This window comes from Centrocercus urophasianus, unplaced genomic scaffold (assembly GCF_019232065.1).
Source record: "Centrocercus urophasianus isolate 14NV4802_14NV808 unplaced genomic scaffold, USGS_Curo_1.0 seq_12, whole genome shotgun sequence".
Taxonomy (NCBI): Eukaryota; Metazoa; Chordata; class Aves; order Galliformes; family Phasianidae; genus Centrocercus; species Centrocercus urophasianus.
Window position 1 is genome coordinate 32,847,368 of NW_024884364.1, and position 12,459 is coordinate 32,859,826.

Genomic DNA, 12,459 nt, shown 5'->3' on the forward strand with positions numbered 1-12,459 from the left:
GCTGCCCACCTTTTCTGTTAATATCTCTCTAGATAATTATTTGAGACAGAGGTTAAAAAAATGTATGAAAGTAAAATCTGAAGATTTAACTTTGACCTCTAACATTGTTTCCTAAGAGCCACTTTAGATCAGTGGTATGTGTGTTTGTTGTCCCCATTATTCCCTGAGAACACCATAATGCTGACACCTGGTGCAAAACACGTATCATTATTCTTTTCTCTGATATTATGAAGTTGCCAAACTTTGGTCCCTCTGGGTTTGGGAAATAGCTGAGGTAACTGGAAAATTTCCTTGTCCATTAAAACATAAAAGAGAGGACTTTTTAATGCTTGTTCGGAAAGTTTTCTTGTAGGCTGAGGAAGGAAACAAGTTAGAGGAGCTGACAATCTTTAATTGCAATTGAACTAAAAATACAATGTTGCTACAGTCTAATGGAAAAGCCTAGAGCACAGAGCCTCCTAATGGCTGCTTTGGTTTGCTCTGCACTGTCTTGGGGCCTGAACTGCGGGGCTTGTAGCAAATATACAGCTGAGTAGCATCCTCATTATAGAGGTGCTACCTTTCAAAGCTGCTCAGTTTTTTGGCAGACTCTTCCTCTCTTTGCTCTCTCCCAGTGCCGGCAGATGACTTCAGCCTAGGGCTTTCAGGGCTTTTTTTTTTTAATTTGTTTTTTCCCCAATAAAAGGGATTTTTTTCCTCTGAAACTCACAGAAAGAAAAGTTTTAGAGACTTAATACAAATGGAGTCACAGTGATATGTATGCTGTAAGCAATCACAAATGCAAGTATAAAAGGCGAAATGAGAAAAAACTTGAACATTTGGAGATGGCATGGAGAAAAGCAGTAATGGGCCAAAACGATGAAATTCCAATATAGTTCCTGTAACAAAGTGTCAGTAATAAATCACTGGTGTAGTGCTTGTAGTGGATCCAGAAATACCCACTCATACTTTAAAACCTCTGGTGCTCAGCCCTTCCTGTAACCAAAGCTATAAAAGCATTGGGACAGTTAGGGTAAATGTGCACTGCTGCCTAGTAACTGGTTTTGTTAACTACAAGGAATGAAAACAGGTAGTAAACGTACCAACCCAGCTTTATTCTTGTTTGGGTTTGTGACGGACTGGATTTTGACTGTTCAGGAATAGTGCGATTGCACAGAGAATATACATTCAAAGTACCAAAAAATCTTGCTCCTTTCACAATTCTGATGGTGCCCTCTACATGCCAAGAAAAAAAAAATGCCTTTCTAACAGAGACAGGTAAAAATTTTCCCTTGGGTCGAACTTTTCCAGTATCACCATATCCTTGGGAATGTGCTGGCAGCTCACAGCAATACTGGCAGTGTGAGTTCTTCACAGCTTATGCTCACTAGAGTTTAAACTCTTCTAATCCACTCAGGGAGTGTCTGGCTTTGCCCTTCACGCTGCCTAGAGTTTTGATATGAAATGCTCACATCAATGGGAGGCCAAATGGTGCTTGCATTTATTAGTTGCTTTAGCATCTGGCAATTTGAAAGGATGAAGGAGGTGCTTCACCACAGTGAATTTCAGTGTATTTCACAGTGAATTCCACAGTGTATTTCAACAAATACAGCTATTACCAGCACATATAGATAGAAGGGTCTTGTGTTTGTTCTAGTGCCAACCCTGAGAGGCTCTCTCACTACTGAGTGCTACATATGAACAGCCTTGTCCAACTTTTACAATTTTTACAGAACAGCTTTTGCACAGCACAAAGCCAAACCAAACCCCACAGCTCTCATCTTTTTCAATAAGGCAAAAGTCAGGAGTAACAGTTGAGCAAGACGTGATTGCCTTCTTAAGCTGTTTCGCTTATGTCCTAAAAGATGCTCAGCTAATATAGTTCAAGGCTGCACAACACAGCCCATTTAAAAATCACTTTTTCTCATGAGATTATAGATAGCACTGCCTGTTTCATGAGTTTGCCAGCATCTATTTGACTCCGCTCTCCGCTGTGACATCTTATTCCTAAACGGAAGAAACATTTGTTGTCTTACAACAACAGGTGTATGGGAAGAACCACATTGTAAAGTTCTGTCTTTTCCCTGAAAATAACATCTAACTCTCTTTTGACTTCTATGGAAGCCAAAGCCGGTGTGACAACTTGTCCAGGTTGTGATCATGGTCCAATATTCTGCTTGAGCAGGGGGCTGGACTTGATAATCCCCAAAGGTCCCTTCTAACCCCTATGATTCTGTGATTCTATGATTCTTTGATTTCTTTTATGAGACAGTACTACTGAAGATAATATAATATACCTCTTTTACAATTCCTTAATACTGACCACTGGAGGCTACATGGCCTCTTTGGGAGGATTTCTATTTAGTAATTTCTAGGTTTTTTTTTTTTAGTATCTGTTCCAAAATTTGTTTCTTCAACTGCTGTTAGCATTTTGATGGAGTAAAGCCAGATATGGTATCAGGAGCTGGTTTCCCTGCTGAGTCCTAACCTTGGGCAGTTTATGCACAGCCAGCCTGCTCCACCATGGAGCCTGCTGCAGGGGAGTGAAGGGCAAGGATGGGAAGATGCCCAGGCCTGTAGGCATGGTGGGGGCTGTTTCAGAGCTCAGTAGTGATCCTGCTTGACAGAAGGGTTTCTTCTTTTAATCCTCTGCTCCACCACGAGCCCCGCAGGCTGTTAGGGCTGTGCCTGCCCATATGAGAGAGTTATAATGTGGGATAAGTCCCTTCCTACCACTCTGATGGGTCTTAAGCCCCTCTGTAGCCCTTCTGGAGGAGACTGAAAGAAGCTGATCTGGTGAGTGGGGCCTTCAGCCCACAAACAGTTTGAGGAAACTGATGTGAATGCTACAGCTTGACTGGGTTACTGCTTTGTATGAGGATCCTCTGTCCATGCAGCATGCAGACTCCGGAGTCTTTATGTGAGGTTAGCACCTCATCTGGCCATTTTGTTTTTAGCAGAAAGTAGCCAAAAGAAGAGGAGATAGTGATGATGGTTCTCATCACCGTGTCTTATCCCACTTGCAAGGTACTCTACTGAAGGACTTTAAGGCCATACTGAGCTGTAGATGTCCTTGTTTGCTGCAGGGGAATTGGACTAGATGGCCTTCAAGGATCCCTTCCAACTCAAGCGATTCTATGATTGGCCCAAATCTGCAGTTAAAGCTTGGTGGGGCTGTTAGAGCATTAGCAGGATAAATGCTTTCAGATGAGATAGGTGGGTATGGAAGACATCTAAACTTCTGCTTCATATCACCATGAACAAGCTCTAAACTTTGTTTGTTACACCTAATTCCTATCTGACTATGTAATACTTCTATTTTCTGGGTTCTGTAATTATGAAGCCACGTGCAATAAGATAAGCCAGCTATGTGTTATGTGTGGGGAAAGGGCTGTTACGCTATTGCCCTTCCATGTAATTTTGTCCTGTTTTTTTTTTCCCCCCAGCAGGAGCTGAAAATTGCTCAGAATCAAAAATAAATGTATTGTGTTCTGATGTGAGAGTTTTCTACTGGCTTGGCACATTATTCCTGTTATCTGCTACACTGAAAATGCCAAACCATTAATAATCTAAAGTACTTTGAAACTTTGATATTTACTACTGAAAACCAAACCTTTGTAGGAAGAGTTAATCTTTGCATTTCTAACACTGTCTAAGCATCACACTGGAGCTGAGTACGGAAGAATCCTCATACTGCTAAGTATGGGGCTGTTGTGTCTTTGTATGGCTTGGAAAAATGGGCCCACTCCTAATGAGAAATTTGCTAATCAGTCCTAAAGGATACAGAAGAAGGTTGTCAATACTAGCATCAATTGCCTTCAACACTGTTGCTGACAAGGATGTTGTGAGCATTCTCAAAAGCTTTGTATTAACTCAGACCCCAGGAAATGCTCAGCCCCTGAATACAAATTCCTGTATAGCTCATATGAGCTTTGTACAGCACTCAATGGATGCTAGATATAGATACTAAGAAATGGGTTATCATCACATTCTTTACCAGTGAACAAAAATTGTTTTTTGTACTGTGAACATATTAAATATTTCTAATATAAACTACTCCAAGGAGTATCTTTTTTGCAGATAAAGCTTAATGACTTGAAATATCTTGGCAGCATGTGTTTATTGCTGCAATGCATATGCCATATTCTCTTGTGTCATGGATATATGTGTATTCTAGATATATGTGCCGTTAGCTGTCAAAGGGATTTATGGAACCATGCACAGAAACCATATCACCAATAGACTATCCACGTGCAATACAGGAGTTGCACACAAATCAAATAAAGAGCTTCCTCCCCAGCTGCCTCTTCTTCCTCATCTTTAAGGTCTGTGGTTTAGACCTCAGAAAGGAATTCATTCCTTCCCAGCTTTCCATACTTCTTCATGTAGCAACAGATATCATAGTTTAGTTGTTTGCTATTTGTTGCTCTTGTGTGCTTTTTGTCTTATAAATACCCAATGCCTATTTTATCTTTCTATCTATCTGTCTATCTATCTATTTATTTATTTTGCCTTTGGCCAGCAGCAGGTTCTATATAATACCATACAGATCCAAGCCTTCTTTACAGAGCTGGGTACTGAGTCATTTCTATGCTGCTTCTTACATAAATAGTTTCTGTAAAACAGACCCTGTTCTACATCTTTAAGCCACCCAAATAACTCTTCCCTTTCTGCAGCCAGTAGCACAATTTGAGCATCTGTGGTCATATGGGATGGTGTTGGAGAGGGAATGCATTACTGTTGCACACAGTATGACCTCCAGTGGAAACAAAGGGCCACATTTTGGTGGGCATGGGCAGTGTGGGACTTCCTTCAGATAGGTTTGCATCTGCTGCGCTGTCAGGTGTATCTCCTGCTCATCTGCCTGTGCTCTCTCTGTGCCCTGTGTTAAAGAGGGTTTGAGGTCTGATGCATCTGATATTTTATTTCTCTGGATTTTGGTATCCACATATGTATATGAGCATGTATTATAATTTATACACAATAAAACATTTATTTGTCACTGACCTTTAGACATGACGGAACGAGTCAATTTTATAGTTCCACTTATCCACTGATAAATAAATAAGCAGCAAAGCTGTTAACTGTCTCTGTTTTCACAAGAAATTGCTCTGGTTAAGAGAACAAGTGAAGCAGAAGTATTAGTCAGCCAGCATCAAGATTAGCTGAGCTGTTAGCTCTGTCCTACACCTGCTGTTTTTGTCCAGTTTTGTTCAGCTAGAAGGTAAGGGGGAAACTATCACTCGATTAAAACTTGCATTTCTCTCTCTCAGGTATCCTGCAGGGTGGTTGCATCATTACTGATTTTTTTTTTTTTTAATTCCTGGTTCAAAGATCTTCCAACAACAGTTTGGCTGAAAATATCTTGGAAAAACTACACTAGTGAACTTACGGCAGGACTGGAGTTTTTGAGGTAAATTTGCTGCACCTGCCAAATGGACCCACCCATGGTGGCAAATGACCACAGTCTGGGTGGTAAATTCCACAAGAAATGCCCAGTGGTATTGTTCTTTCACAGAAAGAAGTTTGGAGAAGTAAAGGCTTTCCTTACTTGGAGGAAGGAGCAGCAACTTTGGGGACTTTAAGATGTTTGGGCAGCCAACCAAAATGAGCCAAATCTTAGTCTCTGTGGCAGAAGAGTGGATCCTTTATAGGACCCTGGGACAGCATGTGACTGAATTAATAATTTATCAGAGAGAAAACTACCCTAAGAAAGAAAGCATGCTTTTCAAAACAGAAAATAAGCTTTTATGCCCCTCTCTGAACTTCTGGAGTACCAGCAGGATTAGTAAGTGCTAATTCCAAGCAGCATGAGTCAAATATGGCTTGGGAAATTGTTGCTTCCTGGTGCTAGTACAGAGGAAACAAGTTAAAATGAGAAGCCTGTCTATAGTTATGGGCAGATAATCATCCTGTGAAGGAAAAATTTGTAAGTAGAAATACAAATAGTCGTGAGCAAAGCAGTGCCAGTGTGGATTAATCTGTCTGTTTTAAAATACCAAATCAAATAGACAGTTTCAGAACAAATGAAGAAATATGAGCACATATTTATAAGTTCAACCCATGCATGTACTGACTAATCCAGAAAAATAGACCACTTTTTTTTTCTTTTTTTTCTGGGTCATACCTAATCTTTGTGCTCTTGATAGCTCTTCTTATTTGCTCTCTGTGGGAATAGGCATGGCTTCCAGTCTCCTGTTGGTCACAGAGTAAACATGGGGGAAGAGGGAAAGAGGAAGGACATGAGTGCAAATCTCATAACAAACTTGTTTTTAGGGAGTGATGGTGCCCGGAAAACAGTAGAGATCTGATAGTCATTTCTGAGTAGCAATCACACATCTCCCAAAACTTTTGACAGTGAATACACCTCCTAGGGCTCCCTGCTGTCTCAAAATGAAAATGTCCTTTTTTATAGACTGGCGCTGTTACATTTGTTTATTTTAAAATGGTGATAATAGACATCCCCCATAGAGGATGCATTCATACCAGAATTAGTGAGCTGCATGGTAAAGGACAGTAGCTTTTCCAACTTCAGACACCTTCATATTGATCTAACCACACTTGCATTGTAGACTATCCAAGAATATATCTCTCTTTGTTAAAAAAGGAATACACTGAGCTGACTTCATTTGCCAGTACAAGCACAAAGCACAGATAAGGCCAACATCTTTAGCAGCACAGAAGGACATGGTTTCCATCTTTCCTTACCTATAGCACCCAAGCCAAAGCAGTGCCTGCAGAGCTATGGGGAAAGTAACCTGGAATCATGTGTGAATGTGTTATTCCTGGACAACTTTAATCCAGGGGATTTTCTCCATTAATCATAGAATTACAGAATAGCTCAGGTTGGAAAAGACCTTAAAGATCATCAAGTCCAACCACAACCTAACCAAACTACCCTAACAACCCTCCGCTAAATCATGTCCAACATCCAAACACTTTTTAAATACATCCAGGGATGGTGACTCAACCACCTCCCAGGGGAGCCTATTCCAGAGCTTAGCAACCCTTTCTGTAAAGAAATGTTTCCTGATATCCAACCTAAACCTCCCCGACACAACTTGAGGCCATTTCCCCTTATCCTGTCACCATGAGAAGAAACCAACCCCACTCACTGCAATCACCTTTCAGGTATTTGAAGAGAACAATAAGGTCTCCCCTCAGCCTCCTTTTCTCCAGACTAAACAGTCCCAGTTCCCCTTTACAAGCCTTGTTACCCTTCTTTGGAACTTCTCCAACACCTTGATGTCCTTTCTGTACTGAGATGCCCCAAACTGAACTGTACTCGAGGTGAGGCCCCATGTCCCAAGGACTAAGGTGCATCTGATCTTGGACTCTTATTTCTTGCTGTTTTTGAAGAGGAGCCTTACACATATGTTTTGGAGTTTTGGCAGCTCAAAGGTGTTTATCCGGGGCAGCCCAGACTCCCTTTTTACCTGCCTTCTGTATGTAATTCATTGAGGTAGAGCGGTAACAATAGCATACTACAACCCACTGCTCTCAAAAGCAATATTTATAGAAGGTGGAGGTGTAGTCTAGGCACAAAGTATCAGGTGACTCTTCTAGAGAATCCACATTTGAAAGATCAGTGAAACGTGAGGGTGATGGGGATAAAATATTGATCAAGTTGCTCCAGAACACTGAAGCTAGATGAGTGTTCAGCAAAGGTATCTGCAAACCTGTAGTGCATTGTAGTGGAAGTTTTGCTCTTTCTCTGTTTCCAGTGGGGCTTTTGCTCAATACAAGAGGTTGCTACACAGGTCTGAGACTTATAAGGCAAGTGCTGAAGCTTGTGTACGATTGTGTCAGCTCAGGTCACTTTATTTCTGGCTTACAGACTTCCATTTCAGAGGGTTGCAGAGCTCACTCCTAAATGCTCAGACCACTGAGCGCCTTTTTTAGCCTTGCCTTGTGAAAGCTGGCTGTGCTGCTTACTTAAGCCAATGGTTTTTCCCAGCTTTCCATGAGACCTGCTGGTTCTGCGAGTTGATCTGGTTACCTGACTCCTGCAACCAACTGTGACAGTGACTCAGAGCACAGTTTCCTACCTACATGTGTAGCAATGAGAAGTGGCTTTGCAGAGCAAGCTTTTTGGGAGAGGAAGGATGTGTTTAAATGTCTGAACATCAGAGTACAAAACCAAGTGTTTATAATATAACTAGAGCTAAGACATTTAGCACTTGACATAGCTTTGGGATGTTTTTCCTATCATAGTGCTTTTACCCTATTGACTTGTTTCTCGTAGTGCTTAGGAAGGGATGGAGGCAGACTTTTGGTTTTTCTCTTCCACTCACTAGAGAGCACAGGTCATCCTGAACATGGTTTGACCCTACTGAAGATCTACCCCCTTGTGCTTGAAGGAGCTGGGATGTGAGTGAGCCTTGGTTTCTTCCCAAACTTCCTCTTAGGCAGTGTAGTCTCAGGCCTCATATGTCTGGTGCCAGCAGAGTGCAGTTTGCTGCAGCATGCCACCATAGTAATGATGGATGATAGAAAAAGCCCTTAACAATTCTGGTGTCACACTGTGCTACTAGGCACTTACACCTCAGCTCCAGGAGCAAACACAAAAGAATGTTCTGGAGAAAAAAAAAAACAGAGCCACAATGATAAGATGAGAACTTGCACTTCTTTTTTTTCCTTATTGAACAAATGCTGATTCTAACAACTGTAAGTTGATTTTATAGAGTTGCATAGGTGGAGTTAGGTTTATAAAAATATTCTCACTAAACCAACAAAGTTAAACAAGAAACCCATAAGGCTGTGTGTTTCAAGGTTACTTGTATTATTGTATTTGTTCGAGCATTCTGGCTGTGTACTTTTCTTTACGCTTGTATATAAATCTTTCCCCATAAATCTTACTCACGCGCTGTTTAAGTCACCAACAGGATGACTGGAGGCTGGAAGGCACTTCTTATCTCACTATTAGCACCACAGCGTGCATTCTGGATTACACAACAGAGGAAAGGTCCCTTCCTTGGCCTGCTTCCCATTCCGTTCTCCTCACCCACCAGTGTGCCTTTACTTCCTCTTGTTTCCCAGCAGAGCTGAACAGAGAGCTCTCAGCCAGCAGCCAGAGGCAAGGCTGATTCGGAATCATCTGGTTTGTTCAGCCTGGTTTCGATTCTTGAGGCTGAGTTCACACTTCCTTTCATCTCTTCAACTGTAACTAGAAGAAAGGGTTGATGGAAATGCTAAACAAACATTTTTATTAATTTGTCTTAATCAAGACCAGTGAGGCTGGGTTTGCTGTAGAGTCACTGTGCTTGATGCTGACCCTCTGTAGGATGTGACTGTCCCTTCCCTGACAAGGTTTCAGTGTAAAAATTGATAGTGGAAGAAGTAAGCATTATAGTCACAGTGATTTGAAATGACTTGCTACAGGGCAAGGTGAGCTGAGGTGTCTGCAATGCACTTCACTGAAAACTTGTACAGTAAGGCCAGAGCAGTATCCTGAGCCTTCTGCAATATGCTGTCATTGCTGCTTACAGGTACAATTTAGTGGATTCATAGCAAGGGAGTATGTTGTCCAGACTGACAGTTTGAATATAGAGATAAATGTCACCATGTAGGCAAACAGCCATGAAGATCCTCATGCGAGTTTCTGTTTTGTGACCAAAGGACAGTGCTCCTCAAACATCCAGGGCCTGTGGCATTGCCCTGGCTCAGGATGCAGAAACCAGTGAAGTGATTCTCAATTACCACTTTTGGAACTTCAAGTGGTTCTTCAAGGAAAGCTTGTCAGGAAAGACGATTTCCAAGCTTTATTTCCAGACAAAATCAGGAAAGAAGTAAGAGGGGTCTGCCATCAATATCTGTATATATTTTTTTCTGCTTTCCTTGGTGGAGAGTGCCAGAAAGTTGCTAAATGAAGAGAAAGATAACAGCAATCCAAGATTGAGTAAGTGTTTTCTGAGGGCCAGGAGATCTCATTTTAATCCCATGTTATCATTACCTTTCAGAAGACAGCTGAAAGTGAGCTGATGGCAGACATGTAGGTAAATGGGCTCTCTGTGCAGGGGCAGAGCATGTATGGCGGCTGCTGGCTTTGTTTTGATGTCATCTGGCATAATCTGATAATCACATCAGTAAGAAATGGTGGGGTCCTGACTGAAATGTCCATCGAAGAATTCTTGTCTGCTACTAGTATAGCCAGATGCCTGCAGAGCCAAGGTTCATACCAGTTCTAGAAGAAATGCCAGCCTGATCTTACATAAAGTGCCGGAGAGGAAAGATTCTTGTAATAGAATGTTTATGCTGGCAGTCATGTAAAGAAATGCACAAAACTTTAAGTCATTCAGCCATTTCGCACTATGAGTGTAATATAGACATCACAAGGAAGTGGCAAGGCTTTCTTCTCAAAACCTAGCAAGAGACTTAAAATGTTATTCCTAAAGTTTCTCTGACTCTGTTCACTTACCCACAGTGAGATTTCTACATACACTTCTCACCAACTTACCCTGTTTGCACACATGTCGATGAAATAAACCAGGGGATATATATCTGTACTTTGTTTAAACACATATATTTAAGTGATTTAAGTTTTCTTGAGGGGCACAGAAAGTGTCCCAAGTGTTTGAAACTCCAGCATACCAGTCCTCCACCTCTGACCAGTTGCTTTGCTGCACCCATTCACTTGAACAGTATTTCTAGACTTTGAGCAGCGATATTCATAGTCCTCAGGGACTTTGTGTAAGTACTTTGAACAAGGCACATAAGTACACCGTTTCTCTATTAATAAAATCAGGGAAATGATGCTCAGTAAAACCCTTGAGGCAGATAAGCTGTAAAGTAAACAATCATGTATAAATCATAAATCATAAAATGTTTTGAAAATCCCTAATGGCAGTTACTATGGAGATCCTTAGGCAAAGATTGAAGTCAAGCAACTTTGCCCGTGTCAGTAAAGGGTTAGAAGGCTTGGAGTTTGCTCTGCTTATTTTGAATGTTTTTAATGATTGTAATATTGTTTTATTTGCCGAGAGTACTCTTGTTCTGTGCTTGCTACCCTTGAGTTGTTTTCAGTTTTGTGCTGTGAAACTGTAATCCAGCCATCCCTTACGTACCTGCTTGGTTGTAACTGTGTGCATGTGGCCTTTCCTCCTTGCTTAAACACTTCAGTGATCCTCACTATCAACAGCGCATCACCATGCAGGATGTCTGGGTCCTTAAAGGATTGGCATTGTCAACAAACTGGTAGGACTTTTCGAAGTCACAGTGACTGCAGTGAGCACTGGGTATTCAGTATTTCTATTAAATGACCACCAATTCCAAAAGTAGCAAAATGCATAGATGCATCTGCTCAAAATAAACCACTTTACTATGTCTATAGTTTCTGGGAAAATCCTTGCTTGATAAAGATGTTAGCTTATTCTTTATGTATTTTGAAGGTTTGGGCCAGGTAAGGTTGGTGGAGGAGGTCTCCAAAATTAAGAAGGAAGGCTAAACATGTAGTCAATTAACAACACTCCAAAAGGCAAAGCAGACTCTGTTAAAGAAATTGAGGAAAGAAAACAGTGTTCTCAGAAGTACTGAAATGCAAAGAAATAACATCAGGAGACAAATCTGAGCTCTTGTTTTCACACTGGAGACTATAGAGGAAGACAGTAACAAGGAAACAAAATCTTTGATTACATTAAATCATGAAACTGAACAAAAAGCAAGAATACCTGTGCCATCTTTCTCCTATTAACTTGGGTATGTCCCCAAAGAGTGATTTGTATTCCAGCTCAGCCCTTGGTGTTGCTCTATCTGATGTGCAGAAGGGCTCACAAATAATGTTGGAACAGGCAGGGCTAGCAGCAACCAAGCTGCCCTTGCCCTAATGTTATATTAATGTAGAAACGAGACTGAAGTCTTTCTCATTTTTCCATATCCATACTACTTTGAGGATGATCATTATGTTGTCACTTACCTGATCTGCACCCTTATTTACTGCCTGTATGCATGGAGGAATTCTGATCTTCTCTTTCTGGTGCTGACATCTAGATCTTGCATGTGTCAGTGAGACAATGGAAAAGGCATGATTGGAGCCTTTCACTGCAAAAATAAGATAAAAACTTTCACAAATATCTTCTCTGTACAAAAGGAGGTAACGTTCTCAACTTTTAATTTTATGCCTCTAAACAAAGTTGAACCAGGGAGAGATCATCAGTTGGAATTTTCATCTTTCACAGTACTCACCTGTTATTTCACTCCTCGATTCTCTCTAAGGCAAGGATGTGTGAGAAGGGTGAGGTCCAAGCAGCATAATTTTGAACCATCTAATTTCCCTGGCCTTGGTGTTTAGGAGCAGTCTGTAACTTTTCTGTTTAGGAATATATGAGTTAATGATTATCTTTTACCATCTTCTTTTTCATTTCCCATTATCTCAGGAAAGAAAAGACTTTTCTTTAAAACCTTAACCTAGTGTGTTTTCATGAAGCTAATTAACAGCTCTTTAAGAAGAGGGCTATGGAAGACTGGAATCCTCATTTTGGCTGT